Source organism: Tamandua tetradactyla, chromosome 16, assembly GCF_023851605.1.
Source record: "Tamandua tetradactyla isolate mTamTet1 chromosome 16, mTamTet1.pri, whole genome shotgun sequence".
NCBI lineage: Eukaryota > Metazoa > Chordata > Mammalia > Pilosa > Myrmecophagidae > Tamandua > Tamandua tetradactyla.
This window is the reverse complement of record NC_135342.1, coordinates 30146630-30157159: the sequence shown is the minus strand read 5'-3', so window position 1 is coordinate 30157159 and position 10530 is coordinate 30146630. Positions and strand designations below refer to the sequence as shown.

Here is a 10530-nt window from a genome sequence, read left to right as displayed (position 1 = left end):
CTCATTAACAACTCCCAAATCGCAGATGTTCAAAACTAAGGCTCAGAGAATGCACAGATGGTTCAGTGGTAGAATGCTCACTTTCCATGTGGGAGACCTGGGTTTGATTCCCAGAACATGCACCCCCCCCACCAAAAAACAAAAAGCAAAAAACTAACGCTCAGAGAAGTAGAGGTACCTGCCTAAAGTCATACAGCCAGTTGATGGCCAAGTGGGGATTTAACCCCCTTGCCTCCCAGACTCTAAGATTTGAGATTTTAACCACCTCTCTCTGTGACTTTTTCTTTAGTACCCAATTCACAGAGCACAGTGACAGAGCCAGATTAGAAACATAGCAAAGCCTGAGCACTATCATAGTCTTTCAGCTTTTTAAAATCACATGAACATATTCATATAAATATTATACATATATAAAAGGGGCAGAGTGAAAAACTAGTCTTTCTCCCACTCTTAATTTCAGACTCTCAAATCCCTCCCTCCTTAGGCAACTGTATATCCTTGCAGGGTTATTTTATGAATAGAAATGCACCTATATTGTCTCCTTTATTTATTTTTTTTTCAGCTTTTTTCCCTCCCATTATGGATCAAATAGAGATCTGAAATAGCAATGCATTACAAAATTCTCATGCCCTGCAACAGCCAGTCACAACTTGGAGCATGGCTATTTTTGCCATATACCAGATGTGAAAAAATCTGATAGCTTTTTCCAAAGTGAATTTTGACACATGCATTCATTGACACACTAGCACAGAGTCCACATTGAAGAGAAAGTCTCATTGATGGGATGCTTCCTTAAGCACAATTGCAAGGGTAAATGATTAGTGTGTGTGTGTGGGGGGATGGATGACAATTCCCAACAGAATTAAATCACCGCAAACTATGGGTCTACTTATGACAGCATATAACCCTGTCAAAGCAGAATCAACACAAACCCCGGGTCACATAATGCTCAGCAATTTTGGATATGGAATTTAAATGTATACATACATTTTTTCACATATATATTTAATTTTTAAAATGTGTAACAACATATGTTACTGAAGTTTCAAGGATTCTCATCTTCAGCTTTCACCTGGAAAGCAGCTGGCTGTCAATGGCTGGTTGTGGCAGTGACGAAAGCAACTAGAAGCAGGTTTTAGTAAAAGTACTCAAAGGGCAAATGCAAAAAATAAGGGTGCAGAGACCATTCAAGGCAGGGGCGGGGAGGGACAGAACACTGAAAGAGTTGAGAATTTTTTTCTTTATTCTAGGCTTTTTCAGAGCCAAGACAGGTTCTTGAGAATATATCTCAAATACTGTAGTCCTTTCTTATCTGTGGCCAAAACAAAACAAGCAATCAAATATTTCCCCTTCTTTTTTTTTCCTTTTTTTGCATGGGTAGGCACCGGGAATTGAACCTGGGTCTCCGGCATGGCAGGAGAGAATTCTACCTGCTGAGCCGCCATGGCCCTCCCCTCCCTTTTTGTACTCTCAATAAGCTGCATACTAAAGCCAGAAGATACGGTGAGAAATTAAAATTGGGACGTGAAGTGAGGCCGTGTACTGTCAAGCCGCTGGGTTAGGATTTCACATCCAGTGTCCGTGGGAGCAGATCACTTCCCATCTCTCATCGCTGCAGTCCAGCCGTCTGGCCACGTTTCATCCTGCCATCCGCCTTCACAAGTCATTTGCTCAATTGTAAATACATGTCCTGCCTTCATCATTTGAACAGCTTTATTTTTGGCAGAGTGGGGTACATTAGGGGATTATGAAAAAGTTTGTAGCTTCGAACAACTGAAAACCCATTTGCTTGGACATGCTTCTGAATAATACTGTTTCCCAATTCTCTGTATCGAACACCAGGTTTCACTGCATCAATGCCTTGCATCAAGCACTCATATGTGGTCTGGACTAGGGCATGATAACCACTGCAATAAAGAGTGATGTCCACTTTAATAATATCACCTTCTTGCAGAGGCCGTCTGTCTGGAATTCCATGACAGATCATTTTATCCACTGAGGCACAAGACTTTGGGAATTTATAATAATTCAGTGGAGAGGAATAAAAATTTCTAACAATGTATGCTACATGCACAGCCTAATCTTTTTTCTTCAGTAGTGACACCTAGTTTAATTATTCCAGCAGCAATATCCAATACTTCTCTAGCAAGCCTACATACGAGTCACATTCTTTCTATATCTTCAGTTGAAAGTAATTTAATTTGAGAAGTACTTTTAAGAGCCTGTTCAGATTCAGACACTTCTAAAGGATGATTCACACAATCCAGTCTCTAAATATAACTTGGCACTGGCCTGGTTGGTATGGGTGGATAATGCGGACTGAGTTTACCAGTATATCAATAACCTGCCCATGGGTCAGTGTTAATATCACCTTCTACGGGCCAGGAACATACTTCTTGCTTCACCTTTTCATCTTTTGTTTTCTTATGTAGTAACTTGTGAGTAGCCCAACTTCCTTTAAAACATTCCTGTGAGCAGAAGTACGAGCCCTGGATGCCCAGGCTTGATGCAGGTGGGACACTGGAGCTTGGCCTCGCTCCTGCAGCCAGCTGTCTTGCACACATGCATGTCCACAGCTGCCATGCTGCCTGCTGTCTCCTGTGCATTCTTTACATAGATGAGAAAATCCTTGCACTGTTTTGCACATTGTTTTTTTTTTTTTTAACTTAACTATGTATTTCGAAGGATCATTCCCATCTCAGAGGAAATGACTGTCTCAAATTTAAAAGATTTCATGTTATTTCTTCCTTGAATAATAGAATGCACTAGTGAAACCATCTCACCTGGAGTTTTCTTTGTGAGAAGGTTCTTGATTATGAATTCCATTTTCTTAACAAATATAGTGCTGTTCATATTTTCTATTTCATCTTGTCATCAGCCTTCATAAATTGTGTTTTTCAAAGGACTGTCATTTCATCTAAATTGTCAAATCTGTTGGCACAAAGTGATTCAGAATATTCTCTTACTATCTTTCAAACACCTATAGATTCTGTAATGATACCCTCTCTTTCATTCTTGATATTGGTAATTTTTTTCCTTCATTCTTTTTTCTTCATCAGTCTAGCTAGGGATTTTATTAATTTTGTTAGATCTTTTCAAACCACCAACATTCTGCTTTGTTCATTCCCTTTGTACTTTGCTGATCTGACTCATATTTTGTTGTTGCTGCAAAAAGCTTTATTGTTTAGACTTGGTTCACAGCTTGTCAGAGGGGTGCGTGCAGGTAGTTTCTTAAAAAGATACCTCCTAGATCGGGTTGGGGTTAAGGTAATTCAGAACACAGGGTAAGGAAGACATTGCCGCTATTTTAGATCTTTACCTACTCTTTGAGACCAAAAGAAGAGTTTTATTAAGTCCAGAACTTATTTTTCTGTAGCACATACTCCAATCAACCTGTCCAGATAAATCATTTAAACAATGCAAACACAGGGAGCCCCAAATAAGAATGAGAGCTTTTAATCCTGTACAGCTTAATATAATGCCTGGATACATCCCAGAGTATATTAAGCAGATAATTGCAAAGGATTGGCAAAGTCCCTTGAGGGATGGGAGAAAAATTATAGAACTATTAAACTTTATCACTGGACAAACCCCAGATACTGGGCCAAACATTAGGGACACCCAAATCAATAAGCCAAGCCCTTGATCTTGAGGCTTGCTCTTGTGAAGCTTATGTATATAGTGGAGAAGCTTAGCTTACTATAGGTATGCCTAAGAGTTATTTCTGGAGGACCTCATTTGTTGCACAGATGTGGCCACTCTTTCTCTAAGCCCAACTCAGCAAGTGAAACCATTGCCCTCCCTGCTATGTGGGACATGACACCCACGGATGAAAGCCTCCCTAGCAGTGTGGGAGATGACTCCCAGGGATGAACCTGGACCCTGGCACTGCGGGATCAACAATGCCATACTGACCAAAAAGGGGAAAAGAAATGTAACAAATAAGGAATCAGTGGTTAAGAAAGTTCAGAGTTGACAGGCTACATTGGAGGTCACTCTTAAGCATGCTTATGTTAGACATAGCTACCTATCATAATTCGCCAACCCCCAACCGAGACCATTCCTGCCAATCCTAAAGAATTCCTAGGGCATTATATAAGATTCTACAAAGGTTCAATGCACTTGGGTAACTTTCCAAAACCAGATGGATCCCTGGACCAGATAAGTCCCGATACACAGAGGGGCCAGCCTTTCCAGAACATCAACTACTTCCATTCCTCTATCTCATATTGTTGACAGCCCCTTCCAACATGAAAACGTTAGAATGGGCATAGCCCAAATAGCACTTAAAAGTGGGAGAAAGATCAAAGGTGATGGTGGAGTTATACAGAGAAGGTTCAGTTTAACAAATGAGTATGAGCGCTAATATTTCTTTTAGCCTCCAGTACTTTAGAGCAGTTAGAAATAAAAACCTAAAATTGTGGAATTGTAACACATATCAAACTCTGAATCTGTTCTACAACTAATTGCTGCAATGCACTTTGAAATTTATTGCTTTTATGTATATATGTTATTTAAAGAGAAAGGGGATTATAACAGAGAAGATCAGATTTGACAAATGAGTATGACTGCTAAATCATTATATTGATATTTCTGTCAGTCTCCAGTGTCTTAGAGCAGCTAGAAGGAAAAAAAAAGGAAAATGGTGAAACTATAACCTATATCAAACTTTAAATCTGTTTTATAACTACTTGTCAAAATGTGCTTGGAAATATATTAATTTTTTGTATATATATTATATTTCACAATAAAAAAATGTTAAAAAAACCTCCTAGTTGGACAGAAGGGATCAGGAGAAGCCTGGATGCCAGGAGAAAACAGACCATCCTCCCCAAAAAGACCTCTGAGCTCTTCAGGCTTCTGGTCATTCTCAAGGGTGAGTCAGATATTCACCCAGCCTGGGCTGTGAGCCAGCCAGCCTGCGCAGGTTGGTGAGATGGTCACCCATCTTCTTGATGAGTTTCACCTGCTTCTCTAGGAAATGGTTCTCCAGGAAGTCACAGAGATAAGGGTCTGTGAGGGCAGAACCCAGGACATGTAGATCCAAAAGGGCTTGATTCAGGTTCTCCACCGGGGTCATGACATGGCATCCAGGGTTCTATTGCACTCATCTTAGAATGGTTTCTGCATACCCTGCATGGCCACAATGCTTATTTTGCATCTTCAAGAGACACTCAGAGCCCTTATGCTCCTCCTTCACCAACTCATGGAGGAAGTGGTCCACTCCCTCCAAGGCCATATCTTCATGGTCAAAACAGAAGCCCAAAGAGAGGTAGGTGTAGGAAGCCCACAGATGCAGGTTGACTAGGCAATTGACAGAGGCCAGGTCAGCCAAATAATTCTAACAGTTCTGGAAGCTCATGGCTAGTTGACAAGGAGGAGCTAACCACTTTTTTTTTTTTAAAGGCCTTAGCTGATCCTGGAAGCAGGGTGTTCTACTTTGCTAGCTGCCAGAATGCAATGTACAAGAAACAGAATGGCTTTTAAAAAGCAGAATTATTAAGTTGCAAGTTTATAGTTCTAAGGCCATGAGAATGTCCAAATTAAAGCAAGTCTATACAAATATCCAAATTAAGGCAGCAATAAGAGGTTACCTTCACTCAAGAAAGGCCGATGAAGTTCAGAGTTTCTCTCTCAATTGAGAAGGCACATGATGAACATGGTGACTTCTGCTAGCTTCCTCTCCAGGCCTCTTGCTTCATGAAACTCCCCACGGACATTCTCCTTTTTCATTTCCAAAGGTCGCTGGCTGGTGGACTCTATGTCTCTCTTCAAAATACTTTCTCTTTTAAAGGATTCCAGTAAACTAATCAAGTCCCACCTGGAATGGGTGGAGTCACATCTCCCTCTATTGAAAGGCTAATACCCACAATTGGGTGAGTCACTTCTCTGTGGAGGTAATCTAATCAAGTTCCCAACAAACAGTGCTGAATAGGGTTTAAAACAAACGGCTGCCTCCACCAGGTTGGATTAGGATTAAGGTGTGTCTTTTCTATGGTGCATAAATACTTTTAAACTGGCACATGGGGGATGGAGGAAAAGATGGTTCTGGAGGTTGCCAGCAGAGAGGAAGTTGAAGGATGGTCTGAAGCTGAAGGGGGGAGTGTGTTGACTTGGAGTTAGTTACCCCAGAAAAACATGTTTTTAATCTCAATCCATTCCTGTTGTGGCAATTGTTATTTATCTCTGTGTCTTATAGAGTGGAGCATGGACTTGTTGCTCCAGGGATTCTTATTGAATGAAGAGGATAGGCATCCCAGGAGGAAAGCACAGATAAATCAAAGAAAGGAGTTAGAAACAAATAGGGCTCATAGAGTAGAAAGTGTTCCCTGACCTAGCGGAGGCCACTGAACTTGGATTGGGAGAAAGTGACATTGAATATGAGAGGAGGGGAGGAGAAAGACCAGTGCTTGGCAGAACAGGAGGGAAAAAAAAAGAAAGGAAGAAAAAAGAAAAAGGGCTGCTCAACAGTGGCCATGGAAGGATTTTGAATAAAGTTCCCAGATGGTCCTTCTGTGGGTGATGACCCACCTGGTGGCAAGAGGGAAAGGACATTTAACAACGAGAGGCCCATCCTGGCAGCCCCCAGTAGGGTGGCCACATCCAACACTCAAATCTTACCCAGAACAGGAACAGGGCATCTCTGGTTCCCAAGAGGAGACTGCACTGTCCCTGCGAGAAAGACGGATGGACACTGTATGAGAAAAGGAACCATGCGAGAAAGACGGATGGACACTGTATGAGAAAAGGAACCATGCGAGAAAGACGGATGGACACTGTATGAGAAAAGCAACCAGATACTTGGGTGATTCTGATGGTTCCAGGAGATAATACATACAAAGCACTGAGAATAGGGACCAGCATGTGGAAACACCTCACAAATGTTGCCCTTAGTTATTAACGTTCTGATTATTCAATGGCTTCCCACTACCCACAGGATATTGTACGGACACTGTGAAGTGACCCTCCTGATTTAATCTGGCCCACTCGCTAGCCTCAATTCCTATCATTCCTTGCTTTGACTGCTATACTCCTGCAATATGTTAGGAAAACTCGCTTCCCACACTGTGCTCCTGTGGCCACTTCTGCTTCAATGCCTTGCACAGCTACTTAGTTTTTAATATTGGGACTCAGAGGACCCTTCTCCACACCCACTCCCACCACAGTTTTTATTTCCCCTGCGGACCTCTCGCCTGAGCTCTTGACCCCCATTCACAAAAAGGCTTATGTGAAATCTTTGGCTAAATTGGTTCTTCTCAAACCGGGCAGTACCGCCCCCTGGCGGAAGCTTTGGAAATTTGCGCAAACATTTTTGGTGAGCTGGTTCATTGGAGGGCGCTGCTGGGAATGCTGGCCATATAGCAATACGTCCCGTAGAAAATGTCCTGAAAGACATTTATATGGGTGAAAGCAAAGCTTATAATTAACCGAAATTATTAATATAATACATGGACATAACACAGACATTTTGGTATGGTTTAAAATATTCTGACGTTTTCTGAAATGAAACCGTGATGCCAACAGTGTGAAGAGTGTATTTTTTTTAAATATACTTTTATTAATAAGACAACATAAAACATACAAACATTCTTAACATACAAACAGTCCATACATAGTATACAATCAATGGGTAAAATATCATCACTTAGTTGGGTATTCATAACCATGATCATTTTTTTTGAACATTTGCATCACTCCAGAAAAAGAAATAAAAAACTCATACACTACAAATTCAGTGCATTCTAATGTATATCCATTTTGTTGAGAACTGACTGTATGGGAGTATGGTGTTCTCCCACTTACACAGTCATGTACTTTATATAACTTTATGTAACTGAATACTAAAGAAACAAAAGGCATGTACATGAAGGAATATGTACTTTAATGACACACAAAATGAACAGAGGCACACTTCAGCATCTGTCCACTGCAGGTGGTAACCCCGTGTATGCAGATGGAAAAATTCTTGGTTTTTATTATTGTTATAATTTTCCCTGATATGTCAAAAAATGGTATGGTGTGATTTTCATGACTGAGAATAAAGAAGCACATTCAGCCTTCTCAATACTTTGAAACCAAGTGAAATTCCATTAACCCTAACATTTATTTAGGTGAACTTCTGGTACTAATTAGATTATTACCTTTAAACTTTCTAATCTTTGTACTTATTGAAACTGATTTTTTTTTCATCTTTGTTTGACGGGAGATTATTTTTAATATTGATTATATTTCTACATAATTAAATACAATAACTTAAAAAAAAACTCATACATACCATACCCCTTACCCCTCCCTCTCATTGACCGCTAATATTTCCATCACCCAATTTATTTTAAAACCTTTGTTTCCCCCTTATTTATCGTTTATCCATATTTTTTACACATCTGTCCATACCCTAATTAAAAAGAGCATCAGACACAAGGTTTTCACAATCACATAGTCATATTGTAAACGCTATGTCATTATACAATCATCTTCAAGTAACAAGGCTACTGGACAGGTCAGGTACTTCCCTCCAGCCACTCCAATACACCACAAACTAAAAAGGGGATATCTATACAATGCATAAGAATAACCTCCAGGATAGCCTCTCAACTCTGTTTGAAATCTCTCAGTCACTGACACTTTACTTTGTCTCATTTCTCTCTTTTCCCTTTTGGTGAAGGTTTTCTCAATCCCTTGATGGCACGTCCCATCTCATCCCAGGATATCAGTCCCATTTTGCCAGGCAGGTTTACACCCCTGGGAGTCATGTCCCATGTAGAGGGGGAGGGCAGTGAGTTCACTTGCTGTGTCAGTTAGAGAGAGAGGCCACATCCGAGCAACAAAAGAGGTTCTCTGGGGGTGAGTCTTGGTCTTAATTTTAAGTAGGCTTAGCCTATCCTTTCAGGAATAAGTTTCATAGGAACAACCCCTAAGATCGAGGGCTCAGCCTATTGATTGGGTTGTTCCCACTGCTTGCGAGAATATCAGAAATTCTCCAAATGGGGAAGTTGAATATTTCCCACTTTCTTCCCATCCCCCCAAGGGAACTTTACAAAAACTCCTTTATTGACTGTCCAAATCTGTCTGGGACTTATCGGGACATCACATTAGCCTGGACAAACCAACAAAATCTAATGCCCTATTCAAGATTCCTTGCATTTATGGTGTTAACTAAACTGACCATACAAGTTAAATTAGGAAATGCACTACCCAAAATACTAATTTTGCACCAAATAAACATCTCTTCCTTTAGTCTCACATGGAAGCTGAAGTTTTAAAACATGGATGATATCATCCTTTACCCAGTCTTCTGCTATACCTTAGTCTTATCCAGGTCAGCTTCATTCATGTCTCTACTCAATGACTAAATACTTTTTCAACTTTTTAAACAGCTTCTGTATGGGATACTGCTGACTTTCATAGCTCCAGAACTCCAACTCTGAGTCTCAGATGTCACATAAATACCCGAAGTTTCGAATGTAGTTTTTTTTTTTTTTGGTTCAGAACATCACCAGAGCATGTTCACCGTATCAGAGAAATCACAACTACAACCACAAGGCTACCTATAAGATATAATGCAAGCTCTTAATGAAGTAAAGAAAAGTGCCCATATCATAAATATTCACTATGATAAAGTTTCAGAAAACTTTATCTAGTTACACCGTGTAACTAGCACCCAGCTCAAGAAACAATAATCAGTGCAAAAAGCCCTCCTCATGCTGCGCTCCAGTCACTAACCCCTCTCCTGCAAAGGTAACCACTCTTTTGACTTCTAATGATACAGATTAGTTTTGACTGTTTTTCATTTTAAGCAAATGAAATCATGCTGCATGTTCTCTCTTGGGTCTGGCATCTTTAATATCATGTTTATGAAATGCTTCCATGTAATGTGTCTGAGTAATTCATTCAATCTCATTGCCATTGTATACCGCTGGAGGACTATACCACAATTTAGTCATTCATTGTCTTTTTATGAGCACTTGGGTTGTTTCCAGTTTGGAGCATTTATGAACTTTCTAGTTCATACTTTTTGTTCATATATGTAAGCATTCTATTGGGTATATTCTTAGGAGCGTATTTATAGGGTCATAGAGTATGCATATGTTCAGATTCAGTAGACACAGCCAAACAGTTCTGCAAAATGGTTGTATCAGTTTACATCCCAACCCTCACCACCCCTCACCACCCCACTCCAGCACATGTTGGTGCTTGAGCAAAATTTGCTTTGTTTTGGTTTTCTTTTTTCTTCTGGACTTCAGAACCAGAATGAATTAACCATTATCCTTGGCTCATGATGCACTCTCATCCATGCAGAGTCTACTTTTAGGTGTTTTGTTAATATATATAATGTGACGTGCACCTGCAAAATTACCACTCAAAACTGAAGCTGAACTCTGACAGTGACCTATATCGAACCATATGGTCTCCCCATCCACCCACCAGAAGGATGCATCATCCTGAATCGTGTGCTCACTATTGACTTACATTCCTTTTGATATATTCTTAAGAGGATATATTTTATTTTAGATAATTTAATTTGATGAA

At 40.2% G+C, this 10530-nt stretch overlaps 1 pseudogene; it reads right to left on the bottom strand.

Moving 5' to 3' along the window:
* Positions 1–1511: 1511 nt before the first annotated feature.
* On the bottom strand, positions 1512–2583 carry LOC143660231 (methionine aminopeptidase 1 pseudogene; annotated as a pseudogene).
* Between the last annotated feature and the right edge of the window lie 7947 nt (positions 2584–10530).